The 12,078-nt window shown below is 38.2% G+C and overlaps 1 long non-coding RNA gene and 2 pseudogenes across 3 annotated transcripts; all 3 read right to left on the reverse strand.

Moving 5' to 3' along the window:
• Positions 5,363-6,745, reverse strand: LOC108638112. Its single transcript, XR_001919588.1, has 2 exons — positions 6,712-6,745; positions 5,363-5,927 (listed from the first exon to the last, which is right to left on the reverse strand). It is a non-coding gene; the product is annotated as an uncharacterized LOC108638112 (long non-coding RNA).
• LOC102168382 lies at positions 8,299-10,650 on the reverse strand (annotated as a pseudogene). Its single transcript, XR_001296778.2, has one exon. The product of XR_001296778.2 is annotated as a cullin-2 pseudogene (transcript).
• On the reverse strand, positions 9,652-10,654 carry LOC106503119 (annotated as a pseudogene). Its single transcript, XR_001296779.2, has one exon. The product of XR_001296779.2 is annotated as a cullin-2 pseudogene (transcript).

Here is a 12,078-nt window from a genome sequence, read left to right on the forward strand (position 1 = left end):
GTTCTCCAGAAATGTTGCATTTTGCACGTTGTATAACCTGTCAACAGATATTCCCATTTGCCAACTACTGTCAGCCCCTGGTAACCACTGGTCTGCTTTCTGTTACTATGGCTCTAAATACTTTCTTTTTTTAATAAAAAATACTTTTAACATAATTTTATATTTTCATTGCATCATGTAACTTGTGAGATCTTAGTTCCTTGACTACGGATTGAATTCGGGCCCTCAGCAGTGAGAGATGGAGTCCTAACCACTGAATCACCAGGGAATTCTTGAGTTTAACTAACCACTTTATATACTTCCTCATATGAGTGGAATCAAGCAGAATTTGCCTTTTTGTGACTGGCTTATTTCACTTGCATAATGTCCTTTAGGCTCATCCATTTTGTTGCATATAGTAAAATTTTTTGTTTTTAAAGACTGAATAATATTCCACTGTGTATATATCACATCTTCTTTATCTATTTAAATATATAGATGGATATTTGTGTTACCCTCATGTACCACAAATAACGGTACCTGGGATTGCAATATCTCTTTGAGATCTTGATTTTAATTCTTTTAGATAAACACCCTTAAATGGAGTTGCTGGATCAGATGGCATTGTATTTTTCAGTTTTTGGAGGCCCTCCATGCTCTTATCTATAATGGCTGTGCCGGGTTACGGTCTCAGTTTCTTCACATCCATGCCAGTATTTGCATGTGTTTTTTAAAATAGCCTTTATAATAAGTATGAAGTGATATCTCAGTGTGGTTTTGCTTTATATTTCCCTGATAATTATTGATATTGAGCACCTTTTATATACCTGCTGGCCCTTCTTTTATCTTCTTCAGACAATTGTCTATTCAGGTCCAATGCTTAATTTTTAGTTGGAATGTTTTTCATTTTTTGTTTTTTATGAAGGTATAGGTACTTTTGTGTGCATGCTAAGTAACTTCAGTTTTGTCCCAACTCAGTGACCCTATGGACTGCAGCATGCCGGTTTCTTCTGTCCGTGGGATTCTCCAGGCAAGAATACTGGAGTGGATTGCCATGTCCTCCTCCAGGGGATTCTCCCGAGCCAGGGATCAAATCCATGTCTCATGTTCCTGCATTGGCAGGCAGGTTCTTTACCACCAGTGCCCCCTGGGAAGCCTAGTTTTGGAATCCTTATTTTGGATACTAACTTCTTATCAGATATGTGGTTTGAAAATATTTTCCCATTATATAGGTGGCATTTTCACCTTGTTGATGATTTCCTTTGCTCTGCAGAAACTTTTTATTTTACTTTGTTCCACTTGTCTCCTTTTGTTTTTGTTTCTTTTTTGTTGTTGTTGTTTTTGTTTTTAAATTTTTATTTTTACTTTATTTTACTTTACAATACTGTATTGGTTTTGCCATACATTGACATGAATCCACCACGGTGTACATGCGATCCCAAACATGAACCCCCCTCCTACCTCCCTCCCCACAACATCCCTCTGGGTCATCCCTGTGCACCAGCCCCAAGCATGCTGTATCCTGCGTCAGACATAGACTGGTGATTCGATTCTTACATGATAGTGTACATGTTTCAATGCCATTCTCCCAAATCATCCCACCCTCTCCCTCTCCCTCTGAGTCCAAAAGTCCGCTATACACATCTGTGTCTTTTTTGCTGTCTTGCATACAGGGTCATCATTGCCATCTTTCTAAATTCCATATATATGTGTTAGTATGCTGTATTGGTGTTTCTCTTTCTGGCTTACTTCACTCTGTATAATCGGCTCCAGTTTCATCCATCTCATCAGAACTGATTCAAATGTATTCTTTTTAATGGCTGAGTAATACTCCATTGTGTATATGTACCACAGCTTTCTTATCCATTCATCTGCTGATGGACATCTAGGTTGTTTCCATGTCCTGGCTATTATAAACAGTGCTGCGATGAACATTGGGGTACATGTGTCTCTTTCAATTCTGGTTTCCTCGGTGTGTATGCCCAGCAGTGGGATTGCTGGGTCATATGGCAGTTCTATTTGCAATTTTTTAAGGAATCTCCACACTGTTTTCCATAGTGGCTGTACTAGTTTGCATTCCCACCAACAGTGTAGGATGGTTCCCTTTCCTCCACACCCTCTCCAGCATTTATTGCTTGCAGATTTTTGGATCGCAGACATTCTGACTGGTGTGAAGTGGTACCTCATTGTGGTTTTGATTTGCATTTCTCTAATAATGAGTGATGTTGAGCATCTTTTCATGTGTTTGTTAGCCATCCGTATGTCTTCTTTGGAGAAATGTCTGTTTAGTTCTTTGGCCCATTTTTTGATTGGGTCGTTTATTTTTCTGGAATTGAGCTTCAGGAGTTGCTTGTATATTTTTGAGATTAGTTGTTTGTCAGTTGTTTCATTTGCTATTATTTTCTCCCATTCAGAAGGCTGTCTTTTCACCTTGCTTATATTTTCCTTTGTTGTGCAGAAGCTTTTAATTTTAATTAGATCCCATTTGTTTATTTTTGCTTTTATTCCTGTTTCTGTTTCTTGTGCTTTGATTTTAATATCCAAGAAATCATTGCCAAACCCATGTCATACAGTTTCCCCCTATGTTTCCTTCTAGTAATTTTACAGTTTCAGACATTGCATTTAACCTATTTTGAATTGTTTTGTGTGTGTGGTGTAAGATAAAAATAAAATTTCATTCTTTTTCTTTACCATATCCAGTAGTTCCCAACACTATTTATGGAAGAGACCATCTTTTCCCATTTTGTATTCCTGGCAACCTTGTCAAAGATCAGTTGAGTGTACGTGTATGAGTGTGTGTTTTCTGGGCTCTCTCTTTTGTTCCACTGATTTATATGTCTGCATGTTAGTATCGTACTATTTTAATGACTGCAGCTTTGTAATATGTTTTGAAACAAAGAGATGTGGTACCTCCAGCTTTGTTTTTCTTTCTCAAGATTGTTTTAGCTATTCAGAGTCCTTTGTGGTTGCATATGATTTTTATGACCATTTTTCTAGTTCTTTAAAAATATGTCTTGAAATCTGGGAATTCATTGACTGTTTATATCATTTTTGGTGGTTTGGATATTGTAACAACATTAGTCTTCCAATGTTGTTCCTGCAATGAATATGGGATGTTGTTCTACTTCTTTGTGTCTTCTTTAATGTTTTTCATCAGTATTTTGTAGTTTTCAATGTAGAAGTTTTCCCCCCTCTGTGATTCATTCTAAGTATTTTATCTTTCCTTAATTTCCTTTTGGAGTTTTCACTGTTAGTGTATGGAAATATAACTGTAATGGTGCTCAGCAGTATCTCTGGGTTCAGTAATAGGAAACTAGGGCAGGTAGCGGTGGTTGGTAGTGCCAGGAGTGTGCACAGACTCAGCTGTGAGGCTGTAGGTAAATGCACAGGGGCAGTGGAGTATGCATTGTGGCAAGGATAGGGCTTGTGTTAAAATCTGGGTCTGATTGCAGGCACAAGTTCAGTTGCTGAGGTCAAAGCTGGTAGCAGGTCTGCACCTGGCTTCAGGACCAGGGCTAGCTTAGCTGTATGCATGATGGCTGTGCTGAGTTCCAAGGAGGCACTAGCTGTCATGGGTCCTATTAGGGAGGGTGGAGGGACTCAGCACCAGGAGTCTGAGACCTTGAAACCTGTGAGACCTTCTGTGGTGAGAGCTGTGGGCATATGCAGTAGTTGTGTTGGCTATTGGTTTCCTCCACAACTTTCCCTCATTTTAATTCATGCTACTGTTAGAAGAAACACACTGACTGAAATTGCCCACCTTGGCCAGGCACCATAGTAACCATTTGTGTGAGTTATTTTACAACAGGAGGTCCTGTATGAAACATGGCACTAGTAAGACACCATCAACCAGAAGAATTTGGGAAAGATCAAAAGGAGATGCTGCATGTCCTACCACCTCCCAGAATCACCAGTGGCATCCATCTTGGCTGAGCATGGCATGCACTACCAGGAAGGACCCTGAGTCAGAATGATTGGCCAGAGACAACCCGGAAACTAACCTCATCACCATAAAACCGGAGACAGTGAGTCACGTGGCAGAGCAGTTCTCCTGAGTTCTCTTACCTTACTGCTTTCTCTCCTGCCACCCATTTCCAATAAAGTCTCTTACCTCATCAGCATGTGTGTCTCCTTGGATATTTCATTTCGAGTGTTTGACTGGAGCCCCCTTTTGGCCCCTGGAAGTGATGCCCCTTCCTGCAGTACTACTGTGTTGCTTCAGTTTTTTAACTGGACTCCTGAGTTTTGTCAGAGCTATTTTCATTAACATCTGCCTGTCCAATGGTTGTTGTTGTTGTTGTTGTTGTTGTTTTCCCCCATTGGGGGGATAGAGACTGGGATCTCTTACTAAATCATCCTGCTAACATTACTCTGTATATAAGTTTTAGAATCAGTTTCTCACTTTCTACACACTTCCTGCTTGGTATGTACATGCATAATCATTCGCTTCAGTCATGTCCAACTCTATCCGACTCTATGGACTGTAGCTCGCCAGGCTTCTTTGTCTATGAGATTCTCCAGGCAAGAATACTGGAGTGAATTGCCATGCCCTCCTCTAGGGGGTCTTCTCGACCCAGGGGTCGAACCCAAGTCTCCTAAGTCTCCTGCATTGGCAGGCAGGTTCTTTACCACTAGCACCACCTGGGAAGCCCCCTGCTTGGCATATAAATCAAGATTGCATTGACTCTAAAGAGCAACAGAATTGAAATCTTATTGAGTCTTTAAATATGTAACCATAGTATATGTCTCCATTTCTTTGTGACTTTTACTTTATTTAGAAATTAATGTTTTGTACTTTTCATTTTACAGGTTTTTCACATATTTTGTTAATTCCCTGCCAAAATATTTTATGTTTTTGGTGCTATTGTGAATGATATTTTACTTTGATTTTTGAATTGTTTCCAGTATGTAAAAGACACATGATTTTTTATATATTGACTTGTAGTTTACAAATACGCTAAACTCACTTACATGCACTAATGGTGTTTTTGTGGATTCTTTAGGTTTTTCTCTGTATAATTTTTCCTGTGAGGAAGAGAGTTTGATTTTTTTTTTTTCCTTCCAACTGTAGCTTGTTCTCATTATTTCTTGCCTTATTGCACTTGTGAGAACTTCCAGTCCAATGTTGAATAGAAATGGAGACTAGGTGACTTTCCCTTATCTTTGATCTTAGGGGGAACAATTCAGCGTTTGTTCATTAAATGCAGTGTCAGCTGAAGTCTTCTTTGTTTTTTTTTTTAATGCCATTTGTTAGATGGAGACTATGTTCTTCTATTACTATTGTACTCAGAAATTTAATGGATGTTTAGTTTTTTCTATTTCTTTTCTGCATGATTTGATACATAGTTTTACCTCTTCCTTTCCAGTCTGTATTTCTTTTTTCTTTTTCAGGAAGATGGAAATGTTTATTATTCACTAATCTTTTGATTGCAACCACTACAATTTTTTTGGTTTAACTTGGTAGCAAACTTGATTAATAACACTTCCAGGAGTTCACAATTTCAAGGCTAAGGCTCTGACTAAGGTAATATGGTTATCAATTTAATATAAATGAAGCTTTTAAAAAAGGGTGAAAGCAGTCTGCCTCTTACAGGAAAATATAAATGATCCAGACTTTAGTCCTAGTAACATAAGTACACTTTAGTGCTACAACAGTTAAAGAGAAAGATCTTAACTAAAGATCAGAAAGGAGCACCGCTACATTCTTTTACATTTATGTTTTGGCCACAGCATGCTAGCGTGAGTAAGGCAGTGTGCTCAGCACTGGCGTGTAGAGTGTGGTGAGCTGCGCTGCAGAAAGGCAGTGGTGCCGGGCGGACACGGCGTGGGGCGGCTCCCCAGGCTCCCATCAGTCATCTTCGCCTCCACAGAGCAGCAGGAGGGTTTTCTTATAGTCCCCAGACGTGTCCCCCTTAATCATGGAATAAAGAGAGGTGCCAAAATTCTTCCTAAACTCCTTCCTTTTTTATTTTATTTTATTTTTTTAAATTTTTTATTTTTTAAATTTTATTTTATTTATTTTTTTTATCTTTTAGTAATCTTTTTTTTAATTTTTAAATTTTTTTTTTTAAATTTTAAAATCTTTAATTCTTACATGCGTTCCCAAACATGAACCCCCCTCCCACCTCCCTCCCCACAACATCTCTCTGGGTCATCCCCATGCACCAGCCCCAAGCATGCTGCACCCTACGTCAGACATGGACTGGCAACTCAATTCTTACATGACAGTATACATGTTAGAATTCCCATTCTCCCAAATCATCCCACCCTCTCCCTCTCCCTCTGAGTCCAAAAGTCCGTTATACACATCTGTGTCTTTTTTCCTGTCTTGCATACAGGGTCGTCATTGCCATCTTCCTAAATTCCATATATATGTGTTAGTATACTGTATTGGTGTTTTTCTTTCTGGCTTACTTCACTCTGTATAATTGGCTCCAGTTTCATCCATCTCATCAGAACTGAGTCAAATGTATTCTTTTTAATGGCTGAGTAATACTCCATTGTGTATATGTACCACAGCTTTCTTATCCATTCATCTGCTGATGGACATCTAGGTTGTTTCCATGTCCTGGCTATTATAAACAGTGCTGCGATGAACATTGGGGTACATGTGTCTCTTTCAATTCTGGTTTCCTCGGTGTGTATGCCCAGCAGTGGGATTGCTGGGTCATAAGGTAGTTCTATTTGTAATTTTTTAAGGAATCTCCACACTGTTCTCCATAGTGGCTGTACCTAAACTCCTTCCTAATGTTATACAGATCGATCTTTTTTATTCTTTTGTTTTACTGGTCAGAACTGTCAGTAAAATGTTCCAGAAAAATTATAAAAGTGGACATCTTTGCCTTCTTCTCTATTTTAGGAGGAAAGCATTCAATCTTTTCCCATTAAGTATTCAGATATTTAGTATTCCCATTAAGTATTCAGTTAGTAGGCAGTTTTGTAAGTATAGCTCATCATGTTGAAGAATACTTTTCTCTTAGTTTAGGGATGTGTTTTATTATGAATAGTTCAATTTAAAAATATTTTATTTATTTTTAATTGGAGGATAATTGCTTTACAATATTTATTGGTTTCTGCCATTCGTCAACGTAAATCAGCCATAGGTATAAATATGTCCCCTCCCTCTGGAACCTCCCTCCCACCTCCCACCCTATCCCACCCCTCTAGATGAATGTTTTGGTTTTTAAAACATATTTTCTGCATCTGCTGAGGTGATCATATTGACTTTTCTCCATTATTCTGTTAATGTGATGGATTACCTTGATTGACTTTGAATGTTGAACGAAACGTGTATGCCCGGGATAAAGATCACTTTCTCTTTATGTGCCGCTTCTTTTATGTGTTGCTGGGTTTGGTTTGCTAACGTGTTGATTTTTGCGAGTAAATGTTTATGAATGGCATCAGTCCATAGTTTTCTGGTAATGTTTTTCCCTAAAAATATATGAGGAAATACTTGCCTCAAGTGATGAGTTGGGAACGTTCATTTGTTCTCCATTTTCTTAAAGCATTTATATAGGATTGGTATTATTTCTTCTTTAAACATATAATAAAATTCCCTCTTTAACTTTGTGGGCCTGGACTTTCTATGTGTGATGGTTTTATTAAAGATCTTTCTTAACAGATATATGGCTATTCAGATACTCTCTTTTGCATTGAGTCACTTTATGTAATTTTTGTCTTCAAGAAAAGTGGCCAATTCATTAAGCCATCCAATTAACTGGCACAATTTGTTGCTAGTGCTTTCTGATTTTTATGTATGTGGATCTATAAAGACATGTCTTCTTTCATTTATCATGGTAATTTGTGTCATTGCTTTTTAAATAAGTGATACACATTTATCAATTTTTTGATTTTTCAAAGATCCTTGTTTTAAAGGTCATTGATATTCTTTTCTCTCTCTTTTTTTGGCTGTACTGAGTCTTCATCACTATATGTGGGCTTTATCTACTTACAGTGAGAAGAGACTATCTACTTGCAGAGGGTGAACTCTAGGATGTGCAGTCTTTAGTAGTTGCAGTTCGTGGGACTTAGGGCATGGAGGACTCAGTAGTTGCAGCTCCCAAGCTCCAAGAGTGGGAGCTTAGTAGCTCTGGCGCACATGCTTAGTTGTCCTGCATCGTGTGGGTCTTCCCAGACCAGAGATCAAACTCATGTCCCCTGCATTGGTAGGCCAACTCCAGACCAACAGAACTACCATGAAAGTCTGGTATTCTTAATTATTTATTTGTTTTCTACTTTGAGATCATCAAACTTTCTTTTCATACTTAATTTGTTAGTAAATATAATACAGTATTTATTTTTTTCTCTTTATTTTTTTACTTGACAAGCAGCAGTATCATGTTTGTCATTTTAATGTAGATACAATTATTAGGTTATCTGTCATATTACAAATTTAGGTTTTTTTTTAAATCTTATGTCCTTTAAGATATATTAAAAAAAAAAAAAAACACATCAACTGCAAACGTGAAGGGGAGAAAAAGCATGGTACCCAGCCAGATTTCCACATTTCAGCAATACTTCACTCATCCTTTTTTTAATAAAGTTTTAAGAAATGTCATAATGACATGAGCTTGAAATATCTCTAGGCATCTTCTCTGACGCTCATGACGTGGCACTGGTGATGTAAACAGCAGAGAAACAGGGGCTGCCAAATGACCAAATTATGGAGGCACAGGCTTGCCTTCTCCCACGCGCACACACCGGATGCTGATGGCAACGACCTTCTCACACCGACGCTGGAGGAGCGCCGCGTCACGCGATATAGCTGAACTCATCCGCGGACGCCTGGCTGCGTTCGATGTACTGTTTGTCTATCAGGACTTCAATACACTTCTTAATCATGCTGATACTAGGGTTAAACCGAGCTCTTGACTGGCTAATCACCTCTTGAATAAGGGCATTATGCCGCAGTACTTTTCTCGCTTTCATGATACGAACTATAGCAGCCTGGAGGTACATTTTCCGGTCTTCGTCTACAGCACTTTTCGTCTGCTCCATTTTCTGTGGTGTGTCTTTCTGCATTGATGTAGTAATTTTAAATTTTGTTCTTTTACTGCTAAAGTTCATATTTAATGAAAATGAAGATTCTGCATCGATGTCTTCCTTTTCTGAATCATGGTTAATCATTTTCACATCGAGTAATGATTTGATTGTTTTCGTCAGTTCCTTTTCATTCATCTGAGTGTTGTCTTGAAGCTCTTTATAGCTGACGGTTTCACTGTTGTTGAAGGCAAGAAGAACTGCCATTTGGTATGTTGTAACCATAGCTACATATGGTTTGCCCAAATAGTTCATTTTTACTTCACCTGTACAAAGATAGTGTAACCATGTAAGTTTCCTTCCACTGAAATGCTGGCTGTAAAATAATTCAAACATCTGTACACTTTTTTCCAATTCCTGGGGAATTGCAAATGTAGATGAAGGAGCCTGAGTAAGAGGCCATGCACCAGCCTGTAGAACATATATTTGAAAACTAATTCCCAAATCTATTACTGTGTCCTGATTTTTGATAAAATTGTTGAACTTATTGTTGAGATCTGCACTGACACTCATATCTGTATACATCCGATGTAGCTTGCTGGTAAATTCATAACCACAGGCTTGCTTTAATTTATTGGTCATGGCTTCTTCAGAATCCATAGACATAGATAACCCATGAATTAAACGCTTCGCCAACATTCTTGCCTAGAACTTTTGAAAAACATCTTTATCGTCAATATATTTGAAGACAGTGATAAAGCTCGTGAGCTTGTCCTCTACTTCATTCTCTGTCATCCCCTTTGCTGATTTCTTCAGCAAGTTGTCACAGTACTTAGCGAGCAATTCAGGTGCTTTGCAAACAGACTTGGGTTCTCTGTAATTTACAACTGATGTAAGGGCCTTATCCAATGCACTCATAAAGTGCTGATCACCATTCAAAACAGTGTTGATAAGTTGAACAAATTTACCATGTACTTCTAAAACTGACTCCACAAATAGTGTTGGCATATTTTCCTGAGTAAAATTACTGGTTGCTCTAAGGCCCTCATCATGGATATGATTTTGCAGCTCCTGAATCATATGAGGTAAACCAGTGGACACAGCACGGAGTAAGACATACATATTTGCCATGTCATTTTTTTTTTCTTGTCGGATGATATTATGACATTCTGCGTGTAAGAACTGTAAGTGGTCTGCTACCATTCGTTGTTGACATTCGTGAATCACTTTAGTATATGAACTTGGATGTAAGTATTTTCGACACCGAATTTCTTCATCTTTTAATCTACCTAGAACCTTTTCTATATACTGTGAGCAGTTTGATTCTTGTAATAAATTTGAAGCTTCTTGTTTGTAATACTCTCCTGTTTCAGTCAGAAAGGGAGACTCAAAGATTTCCTGATAAAACTTTAAAGGGAATTTTTTCTTATACTGTTCAACATGAACAAAGGAGTTAATAACCCCGTGGATTACTTTCTGGTTTGGGTCTTCTCCACCACGATCATTTTTGATTTCTTGGAGCAACATTCGGATAAGGATGGTCTGAAGTGGTTCAACCATCAATTTCCTCCACATGTCCAATGCTAGCTCTCATGTTTCCATAAGTGGTTCATTCATATCTACACCACCATAACCATATTGAAGGTCCACTTCTGTCAGTTTATTCTTTTTAATAAACTGTGTGTTGAGATACCTGTTATAATACAGTATTTAGTACAAACAGCAATTCAAACATCATTACCTTGTTTCTCATTTTAAATCGATTGCTTATGTCATTTTACCATCAAATATGACGTTTGCTGAATTTTTTTATAAATGCACTTTATCATGATTATGAAGAACTCTTTATTCTCATTTTTAAAGTTTTTTCTAAATCACAATAACTGCTTAGTATTATAATGCTGCTTATTTCCTTTATCAGTTAAGAGATCAGTCAATTTTTCTACTTCTGTCTGTGTTTCTGAACTAGGTATGAGTCTGTTTCCCCAATCACAGTAAAGCCAGTCTATTGACAGCAGGTTGTGGTGAAGGAAAGTGCAATGTTTATTATAGGGCACCAATAGAGGAGTCCTGGAGAAGGGAATGGTAACCCACTCCAGTGTTCTTGCCTGGAAAGTCCCATGGACAGGGAAGCCTGGCAGGCTACAGTCCATGGGGTCGCAATGAGTCGGACACGACTGAGCGACTAAAGCAACGCAATGCAATAAAGGAGTCGAGGTAGCTAGTACTTCAGAGGCCCGAACTCCCCAAAGGGTTTCCAGGAAAGGTTTTTAAAGACAGGTTGAGGGAGGATGGTTTTTAGGATATGTGATCAGCTGGTGGACATTCTTGTGATTGGTTGGTGCTGAGGTAATCTAGAGTCAACATCAACTATCTAGTTCCAGAAGGACTGGAGTCTACATTATTGTGGGAAACACACAGTTAATTTCTTCCACCTGATAGGGGGGTTTTGATGCATGATACAGGATGCTCGGGACTGGTGCACTGGGATGACCCAGAGGGATGGTATGGGGAGGGAGGTGGGAGGGGGGTTCATGATGGGGAACACGTGTACACCCGTGGCAGATTCATGTTGATGTATGGCAAAATACAATATTGTAAAGTAATTAGCCTCCAATTAAAATAAATAAATGTATATTTTAAAAAAAACAGCTCCAAGGGTATGGCTCAGAGTACTACGTATAGCCCTTGAGGAGTTACAGAAGGTCTTTGACTTTATCTAATTGTTGAATGGCTACACTACTATTATATTGTCTTGCTTGACTTTTTTTCTTTTTCTCTGCATTTTCTCACATCTCTGATTATAAATATACTATTTGGAACTTGGGAGACAGGGTTTTCTACAGACAAGAGGCATGTGGAAGACATGGTAGGGAGTGGTCTGTTCTGGGAAGATCTCTAAGGGTTCTGCGTGGTTGTATTTATGCAGTTTACTATATATATTTGTAATACTAGGCTATGTTTGCATTAGAATAAAATAAGCTTTAAAATATATATATGGTTTTACACTTCATTAGTTATATATATATATGTGTGTATGTGTATATATGTGTGTGTGTGTGTGTATACATATACACATGCACCTGGAGAAGGGCATGGCAATCCACTCCAGTATTCTTG

The sequence above is a fragment of the Capra hircus genome, chromosome 18 (genome assembly GCF_001704415.2).
Source record: "Capra hircus breed San Clemente chromosome 18, ASM170441v1, whole genome shotgun sequence".
NCBI lineage: Eukaryota > Metazoa > Chordata > Mammalia > Artiodactyla > Bovidae > Capra > Capra hircus.